The 18680-nt window shown below is 51.1% G+C and overlaps 2 non-coding genes across 2 annotated transcripts; one reads left to right on the top strand and one right to left on the bottom strand.

Moving 5' to 3' along the window:
• Positions 1-10708: 10708 nt before the first annotated feature.
• LOC121494046 lies at positions 10709-10872 on the bottom strand. Its single transcript, XR_005988688.1, has one exon. It is a non-coding gene; the product is annotated as a U1 spliceosomal RNA (small nuclear RNA).
• A 3916-nt stretch (positions 10873-14788) lies between these two features.
• On the top strand, positions 14789-14878 carry TRNAY-GUA. The gene is given in 2 exon segments: positions 14789-14825; positions 14843-14878. It is a non-coding gene; the product is annotated as a tRNA-Tyr (tRNA).
• Positions 14879-18680: the final 3802 nt, after the last annotated feature.

Here is an 18680-nt window from a genome sequence, read left to right as displayed (position 1 = left end):
AAGGCCATTCCACCTCAAGTTTAGCATTAGCACAAGTACAGCCATCTCGGGCCCCTGTGAATAAGAGCTGAACTCTACAGGAAAAAACGCAGAATGCCCTTGACAGAGACGGAAAGTCCCATGTTGGAATGAAAACAGAAATTCCTCCAGCCCTTCTGAAAATCCCCTAGACCAGCCCATAAAAACCCAGCTGTAACCCACCTCGGGGTCCAAGTCCCTGCCCCACTGTGTCCGGTATACTTGGACCCAAGCTCGAGCTTGCTAATAAACCCTCGTGTACTTGCATAGGTGTCGGCTACTTGGTGGTTTTCTCGGATTCGCAGTCTTGGGCACAACAACTGAGAGTGGGGAGTGGGATTAGTTGGAAATCTGTAACTGTAGGAAATCAGTACCTTCTCAGTTGCATTCAGTAGCAATATGTTATTCTAGGAAACTTAGGTGTCAAGTCCTTGTGAAAACCATTGTCCAGTCCTCCTGAAGTCAGTGCTGGCTGTACTTGGAAAACTTGAATCCAACTGTTGTTTCCTTTCACTTTGACAGCAAATAAGTGACCTCGGTGAACCTTTTCAAAAAGTGTAGCGGCCACTGCCACAGCTTTCGAAGCACTAGCCCAGGAACCGGCATCCAGAACTGAGAAATAGACTATTGCTTTATAGCCGAATTCAATTTTTGAGCTGACTCCACTAGCAGCATCTTTTTTTTAAATTTAATTTTTATCTTTAAAAAGATTTTATTTATTCATTCACAAGAGACACACACAGAGAGGCAGAGACACAGGCAGAGGGAGAAGCAGAGGTTCCCTGCAGGGAACCCGACGCGGGACTCGATCCCGGGACTCCAGGATCACGCCCTGGGCTGAGGGCAGGCGCCAAACGGCTGAGCCGCCCAGGCGTCCTAGCATCTTTATTTTTATGACAAAATAAGTGGAAAGGTTTTTCAAATTTTGGAAAAAGTGGAGGGAATGACTATAGCTGATTTCATTTCTTCAGAATAGTTTTCTCGGGCAGCCCGGGTGGCTCAGCAGTTTGGCGCCGCCTTCAAGCCCGGGGTGTGATTCTGGAGTCCCGGGACCGAGTCCCACCTCGGGCTCCCTGCATGGAGCCTGCTTCTCCCTCCCTGCCTCTCTCTCTCTCTGTGTCTCATGAATAAATGAGTAAAAGCTTAAAAAAAAATTTTTTTTTTTTTTTCTCCTAAGGAACCCAACCACAGGATCTTGGGAATTTTCATGCAGTGTTTTCAGCGGTTTTGCCTGTTCTGTAAAACCTGAAGCCTACTGTCTGTCTATAAGACCCTAGTAGTCCACCAATTTTTAATTTCTTTTATTGTTTTGGTAGCATACCAAACTTTGAGTTTGGTGACTTTGAGACTGTAACTTTGTAACGCTTTGCAGGCCTTAGCTGACATGTCCTAAATGTTATACTTCAGTTTCACAGTTAATGCAATGTGGAGGCCCTATGTCCCTTTGAAGCAAGGGATTGTAACAAAGCCCAAATGCCCATTTCACATTGGCCTTTAGTTTGGGAGGCTACCAGCACATCATTTACATATTGAATAATTATAAATCCCTCTGGTGGGACAAATTTCTCTAAGTGTTCCTGTAAAGGACTAGAGAAAATTGGAGTCCTGATTTCCTTGAGAAATTCTTTCCATGGATTCCACAAGTAAAAGCAAAAATGATTTAGACTAGTCCACCAGAGGGAAGGAAAAAGTAGAATATAGATCAACTACAGAAATAAGGTTTGCGGTTGACAATACTTCAAGTCAAAATCATTGCAGAGTTAGAAACTACAGGAGTCCATGTTAATAGAGTAGTAAGTTTTCTTTTTTTCTTTTTAAAGATTTTATTTATTTATTCATGACAGACATAGAGAGAGGCAGAGAGGGATCCCTGGGTGGCGCAGCGGTTTGGCGCAGCGGTTTGGCGCCTGCCTTCGGCCCAGGGCGTGATCCTGGAGACCCGGGATCGAATCCCACATCAGGCTCCCGGTGCATGGAGCCTGCTTCTCCCTCTGCCTGTGTCTCTGCCTCTCTCTCTCTCTCTCTCTCTGTGACTATCATAAATAAGTAAAAATTAAAGTAAAAATAAATTGACAGTGTTTAAAAAAAAAAAAAAAAGAGAGAGAGAGGCAGAGAGACACAGGCAGAGGGAGAAACAGGCTCCATGCAGGGAGCCCAATGTGAGACTCGATCCCCAGGGACTCCAGAATCACACCCTGGGTGAAGGCAGGCACTAAACCACTGAGCCACCCAGGGATACCAACTTTTCTAAGATCTTATACAAATCTACATATTAGTCAACTATTTTATCAAATTAAATTACTTCCTTATGGACTCCTCTTTTAAAATTATTAAAATACCTTGTTTTTCTAATTCTTTCATCACTTTGTTGTTGTTGGTTGGTTTTCAGTTTTTTTCCCTTCTAATTGAGTTCTTGACAAAGGATATCGTTTTACACCTGAGTTTGGTTTATCCTTTCAGTTATTTTCTTTCTTAAAATTTTTTTTAATTTTTATTTATTTATGATAGTCACAGAGAGAGAGAGAGAGAGAGAGAGAGAGGCAGAGACACAGGCAGAGGGAGAAGCAGGCTCCATGCACTGGGAGCCCGACATGGGATTCGATCTCGGGTCTCCAGGATCGCGCCCTGGGCCAAAGGCAGGCGCTAAACCGCTGCGCCACCCAGGGATCCCTCAGTTGTTTTCATTTAGTCTATATCTTTAATTAAATCAGTACCATTATTCCCTAAACCCAACTCTGTACACCAGTTTCTTTCAACTCTGAGTTCCTTTCCAGTGCTCTTGAATTATCATTCTCTGCCATACCTCTTTTCTTTCAGAAGGCACATAGCAAATTAGGGACTTTTTTCTCCAGGGAGCTTCACAAATATTTCATCTATAATATAGGGTATGGTAGCCTTTAGTTTGCACAGCAAGTCTTCCCCAACAGGTTAACAGGAGAATCAGAACAAAGTAAAAACACGTTCCTCAGAAGGTCTATCTATATAGGAACTGCAGAGGAAAGAACAACTAGAAAGGTGACCTGAAAAACCAACAACCTATATTGATCTCTCACCAGCTGGAAAGTAAGACATTTCCAGGAAACTACAGAATATGTAGTACCAGTATCTAGCAGAAAAGGTAAGGCTCTATTAGGCCAAGGAAAAGTTGTTTCTTTTTTTATTTTTTACTTTATTTATTATTAATTAATTAATTAATTAATTTATAGAGAGAGAGCAAGAGAGAAGAAGTTGGGGGGAGCAGAGAGAGGGGGAAAGTACCTTCAGCAGGCTCCATGCTGAGCATGGAACCTGTCTTGGGACTCGATTCTACCAGTTCTGAGATCATGAACTGAGCCAAAATCAAAAGTCCGAGGCTCAACCGACTGAGCCACCCAGGCACCCCCAAGAAAAGTTTTTGGTGCATGTAGTTGGCTAACCATTCCTACCTCAGAGATTTTCTCAGTCAAGTTTGAACCATTTACTATTTTTTTTAAAGGTTTTATTCATGAGAGACACACACACACACACACACACACAGAGGCAGAGACACAGGCAGAGGGAAAAACAGGTTCAATGCAGGGAACCTGATGAGAGACTCAATCCCAGGTCTGGGATCACACCCTGAGCTGAAGGCAGATGCTCACCCGCTGAGCCACCCAGGCGTCCCTCTGGAGTTTCTTTCTACAATCCTTCTTCCTATGTCCATCCTGTCCCACTAATAACATACATATAGCTTTTCCTTCTTTTGCTCTCTTCATAGGTTTTCCAGAGTAGGGATTAATCTCTTATTCTTCTGAGCAGGTAACAACAGCAGTTTTTAAATTCATTCATTTAAATAATTTTATTTATTTATTCATGAGAGACATAGGTAGAGGAAGAAGCAGGCTCCCACAGGAAGCCTGATGTGGGACTCTATCCCTGAACCCCAGGATCATGCCCTGAGCTGAAGGCAGACACTCAACTGCTGAGCCACCGAGGCATCCCACAACAGTTTTAAATTCCTTCATTATTTCTTCTTCTTCTTCTTCTTCTTCTTCTTCTTCTTCTTCTTCTTCTTCTTCTTTTTTAAGATTTATTTGTTTATTTTAAAGCTGGAGGAGCAGAGAGAGAGGGAGAGAATCTTAACTAGGCTCCATTCTCATCATGGAGCCTGACACAGGGCTCAATTCCCACAACCCTGAGATCATGACCTGAGCTGAAATCAAGTCACTGAGCCAACCAGGTGCCCTTCCTTCATTCTTCCTTTATTTTTTTTTTAAAGATTTTATTTATTTATTCATGAGCGGCACAGAGAGAGAGGCAGAGGGAGAAGCAGGCTCAACACAGGGAGCTGGACGTGGGCCTCGATCTTGGGTCTCCAGGATCACGCCCTGGGCTGAAGGCAGTGGTAAACCACTGAGCCACCTGGGCTGCCCTTCATTCTTCCTTTAGATGTTCCCAAAATGGGCACCTGAGTGGCTCAGTGTTTGAGCATCTGCCTTAGGCTCAAGTTGGGATCTCAGGGTCCTAGGATCAAGTCCCAGATCAGGCTTCCCGCTTCTCCCTCTGCCTATGTCTCTGTCTCTCTATTTGTATCTCTCATGAATAAATAATAAAATCTTAAAAAAATTGTCCCCAAACTGTACAGCTGCTGAGGAGATCTGAACAACAGTGTGCCCTTGCCATCCTGCCACCACCCTGACTTGAGTTTGGATAGTCAGTATGAGAGCTGAGAGAAAGGTGATTAGATTGATAGCACTTCTGATTTGCACCTGGATCCTTGCCCCTGTATATTCTGAGAAATTTTTTTTTTTAAAGATTGTTATTCATTCACGAGAGACACACAGAGAGAGAGGCACAGACACAGGCAGAGGGAGAAGCAGGCTCCATGCAGGGAGCCGGATGTGGGACTCGATCCCAGGTCTCCAGAATCACACCCTGGGGGCCCAAGGCAGCGCTAAACTGCTGAGCCACCGGGGGTGCCCCATTCTGAAAATTTTCAATCAGCAAATTGCTGATGGAAATTAGTATGGAACTTGAGGTCTTGTGGCACACTACTGTAATTTCTGCTAGCTTACCTGTAGCAGTAAAGGCTTCAATTTGCTTCTGGATAGTTCTCTAAAGCTCTCAGTTCTTCCACATTGGGGGGTGGGAGGGGACGTGGCAGAGAGTTGGCTTCCCTTGGTCTTGAATACTCCTTGGTTTGGTAAGTCACATAGTCCCCAGTGTGCTTGCTCCATCCAAGGAGCCAAGTCTCCTGGTTGCAGAATTCCACAGAGAGCAGCCCGTGCACATCCCCACCAGTGGAGCTGTTAAGTGGAAACACACTGTAAACTTTGGCAGCCTTCCTGGGATACAGAAAAAGCAGCTTTTGAATGATAACAGCTGGTCAGAAGGGCATGTGAAGGATGAGATGGTGAAGGCTGAGTTGTTTCTCAATGGTTTTTAGCTTTGCTCTTTTTTTTTCAAACGATTCTATTTATTTATACATGCGAGACACGGAGAGAGAGACAAAAACACAGGGAGAGGGAGAAGCAGGCTCCGTGCAGGGAACCTGATGTGGGACTTGATTCTGGGACTCTGGGATCCGACATGACATGGCTAGGACTGGAGGCACACGAATCTGTGCCCTCAAACAGAGCAGGTGACTTATTACCAGTAAAGAAGTGTGCCTTCATCTTTTTCTCCCTCCCCAGGAGTTGATTTGAAGCTGGAAGGGATAAAGGGATGCTGGAGGACCAGAGGGAGCAGGGGCAACAGAGGAAAGAGGAAGATGGTTTTGTGAGAGAGAAACTGCCATCCTCACAGTTCCTTTTCCATTGTTCTCAATTTTTCTTTCTGTCTATTCAAATAATTTTTAAGAGATTTTATTTATTTATTTATTTGTTTATTTATTTATTTATTTATTAGAGACACACAGAGAGAGGCAGAGACATAGGTAGAGGGAGAAGTAGGCTCCCTGCAAGAAGCCCAATATGGGACTCGATCCTGGATCCTGGGATCACGCCCTGAGCCACCCAGACATCCCTATTCAAATAATTTTTAACTTTCCTCTTAGAATGATACTAATCCTACATATGCAATAATGCATTCACTTGGGATGAGGCTCTTCTAAGGACTTCTACAAATGCATTAACTTATTCAAGTCAAAGGAACCCTCTTCAGTCTACACATCTGAATTCTCATAGGCTTACCCATTCCAAATGAGACAGAGGTTATTGAAGAAAAAGGCCTCTCACCTGCAATGTTTCTGGCTTCCTATATTTCTCCACCTGCATAACTCACAGCATCCCTTGTGGTGTCTGTCCAGATCAGATGGGGGCCCACAAATATGGGGTGGCATTTTGGTGGAAACAGGAGGCTCAGGCAGTGATAGAATCCACCTGAGACAGAACAAAGGAGACAGAAGTTTATGGAATACAGCACAAGGGAGCAGCGGCAGGATAGCAGAGGAGAGGCTGTCTGCAACGGGGCAGTGGGTGAGAGCTGTTTGTAAAGAGGAGGAGTGAGGAGGTATTGGCAATGTATGGAATTCCTTTTTTTCTTTTTTTTTTTTTTTTTTTTGTAACTGTGCCTAGTTGTAAGTAGCTCATTCTTTTTTTAAAGATTTTATTTAGGGATCCCTGGGTGGCGCAGCGGTTTAGCGCCTGCCTTTGGCCCAGGGCGCGATCCTGGAGACCCGAGATCGAATCCCATGTCGGGCTCCCAGTGCATGGAGCCTGCTTCTCCCTCTGCCTGTGTCTCTGCCTCTCTCTCTCTCTCTCTCTCTCTCTCTCTCTCTCTCTGTGACTATCATAAATAAATAAAAATTAAAAAAAATTTTAAGAAAGAAAATAACTGAAAGGATAAACCAAACTCAGGTGTAAAACGATATCCTTTGTCAAGAACTCAATTAGAAGGGAAAAAAACTGAAAACCAACCAACAACAACAAAGTGATGAAAGAATTAGAAAAACAAGGTATTTTAATAATTTTAAAAGAGGAGTCCATAAGGAAGTAATTTAATTTGATAAAATAGTTGACTAATATGTAGATTTGTATAAGATCTTAGAAAAGTTGGTATCCCTGGGTGGCTCAGTGGTTTAGTGCCTGCCTTCACCCAGGGTGTGATTCTGGAGTCCCTGGGGATCGAGTCTCACATTGGGCTCCCTGCATGGAGCCTGTTTCTCCCTCTGCCTGTGTCTCTCTGCCTCTCTCTTTTTTTTTTTTTTTTAAACACTGTCAATTTATTTATTTTTACTTTAATTTTTACTTATTTATGATAGTCACAGAGAGAGAGAGAGAGAGAGAGAGGCAGAGACACAGGCAGAGGGAGAAGCAGGCTCCATGCACCGGGAGCCTGATGTGGGATTCGATCCCGGGTCTCCAGGATCACGCCCTGGGCCGAAGGCAGGCGCCAAACCGCTGCGCCAAACCGCTGCGCCACCCAGGGATCCCTCTCTGCCTCTCTCTATGTCTGTCATGAATAAATAAATAAAATCTTTAAAAAGAAAAAAAGAAAACTTACTACTCTATTAACATGGACTCCTGTAGTTTCTAACTCTGCAATGATTTTGACTTGAAGTATTGTCAACCGCAAACCTTATTTCTGTAGTTGATCTATATTCTACTTTTTCCTTCCCTCTGGTGGACTAGTCTAAATCATTTTTGCTTTTACTTGTGGAATCCATGGAAAGAATTTCTCAAGGAAATCAGGACTCCAATTTTCTCTAGTCCTTTACAGGAACACTTAGAGAAATTTGTCCCACCAGAGGGATTTATAATTATTCAATATGTAAATGATGTGCTGGTAGCCTCCCAAACTAAAGGCCAATGTGAAATGGGCATTTGGGCTTTGTTACAATCCCTTGCTTCAAAGGGACATAGGGCCTCCACATTGCATTAACTGTGAAACTGAAGTATAACATTTAGGACATGTCAGCTAAGGCCTGCAAAGCGTTACAAAGTTACAGTCTCAAAGTCACCAAACTCAAAGTTTGGTATGCTACCAAAACAATAAAAGAAATTAAAAATTGGTGGACTACTAGGGTCTTATAGACAGACAGTAGGCTTCAGGTTTTACAGAACAGGCAAAACCGCTGAAAACACTGCATGAAAATTCCCAAGATCCTGTGGTTGGGTTCCTTAGGAGAAAAAAAAAAAAAAATTTTTTTTTAAGCTTTTACTCATTTATTCATGAGACACAGAGAGAGAGAGAGGCAGGGAGGGAGAAGCAGGCTCCATGCAGGGAGCCCGAGGTGGGACTCGGTCCCGGGACTCCAGGATCACACCCCGGGCTTGAAGGCGGCGCCAAACTGCTGAGCCACCCGGGCTGCCCGAGAAAAATATTCTGAAGAAATGAAATCAGCTATAGTCATTCCCTCCACTTTTTCCAAAATTTGAAAAACCTTTCCACTTATTTTGTCATAAAAATAAAGATGCTAGGACGCCTGGGCGGCTCAGCCGTTTGGCGCCTGCCCTCAGCCCAGGGCGTGATCCTGGAGTCCCGGGATCGAGTCCCGCGTCGGGTTCCCTGCAGGGAACCTCTGCTTCTCCCTCTGCCTGTGTCTCTGCCTCTCTGTGTGTGTCTCTTGTGAATGAATAAATAAAATCTTTTTAAAGATAAAAATTAAATAAAAAAAAAAGATGCTGCTAGTGGAGTCAGCTCAAAAATTGAATTCGGCTATAAAGCAATAGTCTATTTCTCAGTTCTGGATGCCGGTTCCTGGGCTAGTGCTTCGAAAGCTGTGGCAGTGGCCGCTACACTTTTTGAAAAGGTTCACCGAGGTCACTTATTTGCTGTCAAAGTGAAAGGAAACAACAGTTGGATTCAAGTTTTCCAAGTACAGCCAGCACTGACTTCAGGAGGACTGGACAATGGTTTTCACAAGGACTTGACACCTAAGTTTCCTAGAATAACATATTGCTACTGAATGCAACTGAGAAGGTACTGATTTCCTACAGTTACAGATTTCCAACTAATCCCACTCCCCACTCTCAGTTGTTGTGCCCAAGACTGCGAATCCGAGAAAACCACCAAGTAGCCGACACCTATGCAAGTACACGAGGGTTTATTAGCAAGCTCGAGCTTGGGTCCAAGTATACCGGACACAGTGGGGCAGGGACTTGGACCCCGAGGTGGGTTACAGCTGGGTTTTTATGGGCTGGTCTAGGGGATTTTCAGAAGGGCTGGAGGAATTTCTGTTTTCATTCCAACATGGGACTTTCCGTCTCTGTCAAGGGCATTCTGCGTTTTTTCCTGTAGAGTTCAGCTCTTATTCACAGGGGCCCGAGATGGCTGTACTTGTGCTAACGCTAAACTTGAGGTGGAATGGCCTTAATTTTCTCGGCCTCCACACAGTATATAGGTATGGTCAGATTTAACTTCAACACTTCAACTATTAGTGATTACTGGTAGGTTACATGTGGGTCATCTTCCTTGATAACCTTTTTTTTTTTTTTAATACTAAAGTAAAACTAGTATGTATCAGAGATACTCCAGCCCTACATTTGATCCAAAAATGTTTTGTAAACCGACTTGATTGGAGGGGTTTGAATAAAAGAAAGGAATCCCCGTTAACTATAAGAACCTTAGGAATAAGTAAACGCATTGGTGAGTTTTTCCTCTCACCTTCACAATGGTACTGGTTTGAGTCAATATAACTATTAATTGCTGCAAAGATAATAATGGCAAAGTTACAGCACAACCCGTGATGATACAATACACTTTAGGCTTTTTGACAGGCGAGGCATGCAATTCGTACCCTGGGATCTATCCCCCAGGTATTCTTTTAAAAAGATTTTTATTTATTCATTCATTCATTCATTCATTCATTCATTCATTCATGAGACACAGTATATGTGCTGTGCTATTTGTTCAGGAGAGACACCGAGAGGCACACACACACACAGGCGGAGACCGAAGCAGGCTCCAGGCAGGGGGCCCGATGCGGGACTCGATCCCCGGTCTCCAGGATCGCGCCCTGGGCCGAAGGCAGGCGCTCAAGCGCTGAGCCACCCGGGCGTCCCTGAAAGGTCTTTTTGAGATGGCCGGCTGGTCTTGCCCGGTCTCCCGTCCATCCGACGGGCCTACGCTGCCTCCACACATATAGACGTACTTGGGAGTGAGGAGAATGACAGAGTTCCAGACCTTCCCGGAAAGCTCGGTAGAGATTGACTCTACGGCGGCCTCCGGTGGAGGGGCTCAGGCCCACGGGTCCTCCTAAAGCCACTGGGAAAAATTTGTTAATTCTGCATGCAATTCCGGAACCCAGGGTATGTCCCCCCGGTGTGGCGCCGGGCCCCCCTTCCCACCGCTTTAAAGAAAGCCCCGCGACTCACGTGCAATGCAAATTGACCTCCGTGCCAAGGGACTCCAACTCCAATTCTTCCCCAGCAACCGGTTACCCGGCCAGCTTGGCTGTCGGATCCGGCGTAGGAACCACCTTCTCTGGAGTAGGCGTGACCGCCCGCCACCCCACAAAGCCCTCGCGACTCTTGAGCACTCGCTCGGAAGCCCGCAAGCTCGACGTACGCACGTCGGCAGCACGGTCCTCAGCTTAGCCCGAAAAGAAAGAGCTACTTCGGGAGAAGGGCGAGAGGAGGCGCTGTCGTGCGACCAAGCCCAGGCCTTGCCGCAAACGAGAAAAGCGACTGAAGGAGAAGAACATAGCACAGCCCGGTGGAGGGGAAGCCGGGCAGGCAGCGAGAAGCGCGCAAGAAACCGGAACTCTTTCTTTCCACCAAGAACAAGCCAGGGGAAAGCGCGAACGCAGTCCCCCACTACCACAAATTATGCAGTCGAGTTTCCCACATTTGGGGAAATCGCAGGGGTCAGCACATCCGGAGTGCAATGGATAAGCCTCGCCCTGGGAAAACCACCTTCGTGATCATGGTATCTCCCCTGCCAGGTAAGTATGAGTTGCTCCCCGCCCCGACGCACACACCCTCGCGCTCGCCCCACTCCTTGCACACGGTCACTTCACGCCCGCCGCCTCCGCACCCCGCCTCCCCGCGCCACCCCCGCTGACACCTGCGCCCACCCCACGCACCGCCTCCGGCGCCTTTGTCTCGCCCCACGCGGGCCCCCGCGGGCCCCGGCCCTGCCGGACCAGCGGCCTCTGCGCGCCTGCTCATCTGCATACGCCACGCCCCCGTCGTGGCGTCCCCATCCTCCCCCCCCCCCCGTCCGGTCCCCCGCTCTGGGACGCCGGCGGACGTCCCAGTCTTTGGCCGCGGCGGCGGCGGACGCCTGGAGGGCAGGGGGCCGGGGTGGGGGTCGGGCGGCCGGGAGGCGGCACCCGGATCGGAGACCCGAGAAGGCGGGGTCCGCTGGAGCCCCGCGGGAGTGGTGGTGGCTCAGGGCTGGGGTTCGGTCTCGCCTTCCTTTGGGCACGAAGAACGTCTCAGCCCATTTGTGTCCTCGCGTGTTCGAAACTCATTTGCAAATACAATCGAAAACTCAGGAAAGGCCTTTCCGCCGGCTGACCCGCAGTGCTAAGCCGCCCGAATGAGAATCCCCGGCGATGTTCATTTACGGCGTGGCTCTGAGTGAAAGTGCTTCTTCAGAACGCGCGGTAGTGGCCTGATCTAGTAAACGCTGGAAGGAAAACCACGATGCTAAGTTTGCAAGCAAGAAAAGGAAGGCAAGCGTTAAACGGTGCCCTTCCACCGCGGCGGGTCGCGTGTCTCCCGGGAGCCCCAGCGGGCAGTCGGGGGCTGGCGCCCTTCAGCCTCCTCCTGCCCCCCAGCACCCACTCGGGGCGGCCCCACCCGGTGCCCTCTGGCGCTTTCTGACTTGGACCCTGTCAAAGATAATCGCAGCAGACAATAGTTAAAGTGACAGGAGGGGAAAGAGCTGAGCTCCGTTCCCAATCGTGCAGAGGTGATGTGGCCGTTTGGCAGCAAGAACGCGGGAAAGGGGGCTCAGGCCAGTCGGAGAAGTGAAAAGCTCCCGATGGGGGAGGTCAGTATAACTGCTGGTAGGCGGCTGTGTCAGTGAGCTGGCAGCTACGGAAGTGGGGATGCTCTCCTCCCTCGGGGACACGGAGATGGGCCCTGTCCTTCCCCCACCACCCCCCAGATGCCCTCAGAAAGAGGGGTTGGGGGCCTGTGTCAGCTGTGTCACGAATCTCTCCCGCTGGCGGTCCATCTTAGGGACAGAACCTTGTGCTGCTACAAGGAGTCTGGTCAAATCTCAGCGAAGGACACAGTCTGGAGGGGTTGTTCTGTGCTGAGAGAGTTCTGCAGTTCTCAACCTAAGAGATCCTGCTTCGGATCCAACAAGATAACTCCACACCTCCCCCTGGCTGAACCCTGGCTCTTGGCCCCGGCCCCCTCTTTTATATTCTCTCTCTTTCCCCCCCCTCTTTTACATTCTCATCTCCTCTTTGATGACACTGAGAGTTTGTCCACTTGACAACTGTCTGTTGAGTATATAGGCTGTGCCAGATGCTTCGGGAATTGGTGCCAGAAGGGCCTCTTGGTGCTCATATTTTGTAGAAGGGGCAGGGGGAGCGGGAGAAAACCGCCAGTGGACACACTAGGTAATTCAGTGGCGTTGTGAGGGGTTAGGAGCTGTGAAAAGCCAACGCTGAGGAGGGAGAGGGCATCAGGAGTTGAGTGGGGGGCAGGTTGCTGTGGAAAAGCGGGGTGGTCAGAAGAGGTTACAGTGAGACGGTGCTGTATGAGCAAAGGCTTGAAGGGGGTGAGGCAATCCGTCATGGCTCCCTGGGGAGAAGCACCCAGAGCGCAGAGATGGGCTAGAGCAAAGGCCCGGGTAGGAGTGTGTGTGACTAGCAAGGAGGCCTCGGGTCCAGAGAGCATCCTTGAAGAATTGTACAAAATTAAGTCAGAGAGGGGACTAGGTGGGGGTAAGATCATGAGGGTCTTGTAGATCATCGTCAGACTGTTTTCTTATGGCCTTCTTTCCTTCCTTCCTTCCTTCCTTCCTTCCTTCCTTCCTTCCTTCCTTCCTTCCTTCTTCTTTGAGAGAGAGCGAGAGAGCGCGAGTGAGCAAGAAAGAGAATGGGGGAAGGGCGGGGGCAGAGGGAGGAGAGAGAAACGTAAGCAGTTCCATGCTCAGCGCAGAACCCATCACAGGGCTCGATCTCATGACTCTCAGCTCATAACATAAGCGGAAATCGAGTCGGACGCTTTACCCACTGGGCCACTCAGGCGCCCCTTCGTGGATAGTGTTTTTATTCCACTTGGAAATCAGCTATTTGGATGTTCCAATACTGCTTTTACCCCCTCACCTCTTGGCCTCTCAGTTCCGCCTGGAAATCCACCGCAGGTGCTCGCTGCTGCGGAGATCCCCTTGGGCACCGACTGCGGACACTCTTGATTTGGACTTCCACCTCTGGTAGTGCCGTTTGGGGAGTCCAGCCCCGTGTAAGGGGTCCCCTGGCCTTTCCCCAGAACGGACCATCAGGCATCTCAAGCGCCCTCTCCACTCTTTGCAGGCCATTGTTAAGACTTTATTTCTGAGTGAATCAAAAGGGTTTGTTTATGTGTTTATTTTGTTTAAGTAAGCTCTAGATGGGGGTGCCTGGCTTGCTCAGTCACCTGAATATGGGACTTTTTTTTTAAGATTTATTTATTTATGATAGACAGAGAGAGAGAGAGAGAGAGAGAGGCAGAGACACAGGAGGAGGGAGAAGCAGGCTCCATGCAGGGAACCCAACGTGGGACCCGATCCCGGGACTCCAGGATCGCGCCCTGGGCCAAGGGCAGGCGCCAAACCGCTGAGCCACCCAGGGATCCCCCTGAATATGGGACTCCTGATCTCGGGTGGTGAGTTAGAGCCCCATGTAGGGTGCAGAGACTACTTATAAATAAAAATCACACCAAAAAAGTAAGCTCCACACCCAATGGGCGGAGTGGGGGTGGGGGGCGGGGAGTGGCGATCTCACCGCCCCAAGATCAAGAGTTACCTGCTCTAGAGACTGATCCAGCCAGGCACCCCTGAACTGATAGGTTTTGAGCAGAGGAGTGGCTTGATCTGAATCCTCCACTTCCCACTCCCCATTATTATTTTTTAAACAATAGGAATAGTAAATACATAAAATAAAAATAAGAAATCTCGCCGCAGGGGCGAAAGCAAAGAAATCAATCAAGGATGCTATTGGCCGGGCGGCCCCGGTGGCGCAGCGGTTTAGCGCCGCCTGCAGCCCAGGGTCTGATCCTGGGGACCGTGGATCAAGTCCCACGTCGGACTCCCTGCACGGAGCCGGCTTGTGCCTCTGCCCCTCTCTCTCTGTGTCTCTATGGATAAGTAAATAAAATCTTTTTTTTTTTTTTTTTTTTTTTTTTTAAAGGATGCTATTGGCTTTGAAGGGCGGGCGGCATAGCCAGGAAATGTCGTTTTGGCCTAAGGATCATTTTGAACTAAAGGCATTTAAACACTCAGCAGGTAGTGAGGCGGTCGCAGCCGCCTACCTGGTGCGCGCCTTGTGGGGTCCGGGGAGGGGGGCCTCGCTCGCCAGCTCGCCGGCTCGCCAGCGCGCCCCCCCACCCCCGGAACCGGGTCGTCCCCACCCGTAGAAAGCGGAGCCGGGAGGGGGACTGAGGCAGCGGGCGAGAGCCCGAGCCCGAGCCCAGGCCGCGGACAGTCGTCGACCCGGGAGGCCGGCCCCGGCCGGGCAGCTGCCGAGCGCAGGCACTCGCCGCCCCGCGGGGAAAGCGGCGCGGCGGGCGGCGCGGGCTCCGCTCCTTCCGCGGCGGTTCCCACCGCGCCGCCGAGGCAGGCGGGGGCGGCGGCACGCCAGGGCGGTGGCCTCCGTCACTTGGAGAAACGTTACTTGGAGTAACGACCCAGGCGTGTGAGCGCGCACCCTTCGGTAGCTCAGCTGGTAGAGCGGAGGACTGTAGGCTGGCTAGGCGCGGACATCCTTAGGTCGCTGGTTCGATTCCGGCTCGAAGGAGGTGCCTGACGCTTTTGCGCCCTCCGGGAAGCCACGGCCCCGCAGCGCCCGCCCGGCCTCTGCCCCGCGCCGGCCCTGGCAGCCTGGCGTCGTCGTCTTCCCCCAGGCCCAAGTCGGGGAAACCTCTAGGGGACAGCCCCCTACTCAGCCGCGCGTGTGCCGTCGCCAGCGGCACACGCCTGCGCCTTCTTCCCGCAGCCTACCTACACGCGCGTCCCCGCGCCCTTTCCACTCCTTTCCCGCCCCCGCCCCCGCCCCCGCCCCAGACAGACAGCAGTGGGCAAAGGGCTTGTGCCCTCGGCCAGCCCCCGAGGCGGCCCGGCGTCTGGGCGTTCGTGAAAACTGCCCCTCTCCACCTCGGTCTCGGTCTCGGTCTCGGTCTCGGCCTCCTGCCCCACCTCCCGGGGCGGGGCGGGGCGGGGCGGGGCGGTCCCTGCTTCCGTCCCTCCCAGCTGCAGGCTCTGTCGCCCTCTTCCCTGCCCCTCGTATGGTCCCGAAAGATACAGACTTACGGAGACAGAAGACCGCCTGATCTACTTGGTGGGACGCGACTAGCACCTCAGGGTGCTAGTTCCCAAGCCATTGCCCACCGCGCGCTCGCGTCGAGGCGGACGTTGGCCGAAGCGAGATGCCGCGGGGGCCCCCACGGGCCGGGCCGTGGTGATGAGCAAGAACCTCGGAGGCGCCTTCAGGTCTCTGGGCGACGCGAGGCCCGGGGGTGGCCCGAGGACCCTCGAGGCTTCCCGTGCCGTTGCACCTGTCCCTGCAGCCGCGGGGGGGCAGTGTTCCCGCCGAGGGAGCAGGGACGGCTCGCACGCCGCGCCACACCCGCACCTCGGTAGTCACTAGCCGGGGCGCCGATTCCCCCGCTGCACGTGTGCGTGTGGCCCGGGGAGGTAAGACAGACGCAATACTTGCACCTTGTCCGCTCTCCGGCCTCCGACCGCTGGGGTCTCCACCTGCAGAAAGGGGCAGGGGGGAAGGAAGGGGAGACTGGCCCCCAGAGCGCAGACTTAGAGCTGAGGGAGAGCCGGGGAGTCGGGCAATGGGGGCTGGAGGCAGGGCGCAGAGAGCGGGGGTGGCGGTGGGTGCGGGTTGGACGGCTGCCCTCTTGGACCCGCACGCAAATTCACCCCCTTGCAGGGCCCGCCGGCGGCTGGGCCCTGACCAGCTGGCTGACCTGGAGCCAGACCCTTCAGGCTGTACTGACAAGGCCTGAGAAGGAGGATACTGAGGCCCAGCCGGAGAGCCCCGGGGAGAACGTGGGCCTCGTTCGCTGTGGAGACAGACGGAGCCAGGTTGTTGGGGGTGGTGGGGGGAGTGTTCTCTTCCTGCCTGTGGGAAGGAAACTCCAGAGGCTCCAGTGCAGCTGGGGTGCATGCCCGGCGGGGGGGGGGGGGCGGGGGGCGGGGAGGGACTGGCAGCGGAACCACAGTGGGAATGTGGCTCTTGAGGCCTCGGGGACCCAGCCGCCGCCATCCCCGGCCTCTGAGCCCACAGGCTCCTTTTTGGTTTGGGTTCTGTCTCTCCGCCGGGACACTGCGTTTCCCCACACGCCTTCCTCTCCCGGAAGGCTCCTCCTGGTTCTCTCCCCAACCCAGTCCCAGTCCCACTGCTCACCAAGAAGGACTGAAGGGGACCCTCTGCGGGTTCAGGAGGCCCTGCCGCGGAAGTCCAACAGGTGACCTTCAGGAAGATGGTACGGCTTGGAAGTCGCCCAGAGACCCCAGCCTCTAATGTCACCGTCTACAGAGACCAGCAGACAGGGACCGAAGAGGAAACCTTAAGACCTTCGTGGGATGGGCCCCCATCATCTCCGATGAGATGCAGAGGTGTGGAATGCCCGGGGACCTAGCTTTGGTGCTTTGGGGAAGTAGGATGAGAGGTGGGGGGGGGGGGCGGGTTTTGGTGACCAGCCATTGCAGGTGTGGGCCCCAAGCATGGCCGGTCCTTCCTGTCTGGGAGTCATGGAGAGCAGTGGGTGGCTTCCAAGGTACTCCCTCCCCCGCCCCGTCCTTGAGGGTGCAGGGGTGGCAACACAGTCAAGGGAAGGCTATGCAGATGCGGCCTGCTGTGCCTCTGTGGGACCTGCGTAGGGTGGGTGAGTGGTCTTGGGTGGCACACACTAGATGGGATCTGAACCGTGTGTTAAAACACATGGAGCGGGGCAAGGAGTCCCATCTGGGCACCGGTGTTCTCTTCTTCTTCCTTTGAGTCCAGGGCCTCTCCAGGAGATCCAAAGAATCTTGACCTATTCCAGGTGGTGGCCACCTCTGTCAAAGGAATCCAGGTCGGTGGCCAAAGGAGGGGCAAAGGAGCCAAGCCACCAGAAGGGCCCCCACGGCTGGGTCTCAATGGGCCTCGTCAAGCCCGGAACGTGTAGCTGTGTCAAAAAGTAAAGAAATGTACAATGACTGATGTGGGCGTGTCAAGCACACCACAGCCAGTTTGAAAGGCTTCCCACCGGCCAAGGCAAGATAAGACAATGATAACAATGGATGTAACATAGGCGCGGAGCCTTGTTAAACTGGCGATGCAATGACACACCAGTTATCAGTGAACATTAAGCACCAGATCTTGGTCTTCAAACAAATAAAATAAAAAGCAAAAGGGACCAGGGCTCCTTGGAGAACCACCCAGCCACTTCTTTGGGTCTTCATTTTACTATGTGGTCCTCTATGTACACGTAAAACCCCGTGTGCTTTCCTCCTGTTATTCTGTTTTTTGTCCATTTAATTCTAAGGGCCTGCTGGAGACCCGGAAGGATCAAAATAAGGCTCTGGCTCCCCTACAGCTTGACCCAGGGTGAAGCAATGCACGAGCAGGAGGCAGGCATGTGAGAGCAGTTAAGGCGCATACCCCTGACTTACCTTTTTCTGATGTCTGTAAGATGATCCCTCCCATTCTTCCAACGCGAGAAGGGGCTGAAGGAGACTAGGTTGGGGGCTCATGGTGTAGACCAGAGGATCCTCCCCCTGAGCTCATGGACTGTTTTTTCACAGCTCTCACGGAGGGGCCCAAGCAAATGACCTTCAGAGACACTACTGTTGAAAATGACCAAGGAGAGAGTGTTTCCAACTCTGTGATTTCTCTGTAGGAAGGATACAGTGTTAATAATCTTACCTGGACTCAGAGCTAGAATCTGGAACATGGTTGGAATCTACTTTTTTAAGCCTGAGATCAGTAAGTGAATTCATGAAGTATATTAAAAGCCTATTACATAGCCATGCGCTATTCCAGCCAAGTATGAATGGAAGAGTCAACAAAATAAGCAAGAATGCCTGCCCTCAGGGAAGTTAGGTCCCAGTGGGTAAAGTTAGAAAACCCAAATATACACCGTGTTAGATCCGTGCTTCTCACACGTCAATGTGTATAGAATCAACTGGGACTCTTGTTAAACTGGCGAGTATGATTTGGTAAGTTGTGCAAAGGGGAAGCCTAAGATGCCGCATCCTTTGGGGCAGGGGGAGCGGCAGGGGGAGCGGCAGAGGGTGAGGGAGAGGGAGAAAGTTACGCAGGTTCCACTGAGACCCTGAGATCACGACCTGAGCTGGTATCAAGAGTCTGAGGCTTAACCCAGCGTGCCAGCTAGGAGTCCCTAAGATGCTGCATTCTTAAGCATGCCCCCAGGGTGGCAGGTGACGCTTCTGAGACTGCTGGTCACTGGACCACACTAATGAAGGTTTTGATAAAGCCTTGATAATAATTCTGCAGGAAAGAAGATGGGCAGGAAGAAGTGTTGAGTTGAAAAAGGGTTCTCAAATAAAAATCTTCAAAAAAGAAGAAGAAAAGAAAGAAAGGA

The sequence above is a fragment of the Vulpes lagopus genome, chromosome 6 (assembly GCF_018345385.1).
Source record: "Vulpes lagopus strain Blue_001 chromosome 6, ASM1834538v1, whole genome shotgun sequence".
Classification (NCBI taxonomy): domain Eukaryota; kingdom Metazoa; phylum Chordata; class Mammalia; order Carnivora; family Canidae; genus Vulpes; species Vulpes lagopus.
This window is presented reverse-complemented; position numbering and strand designations above follow the sequence as displayed.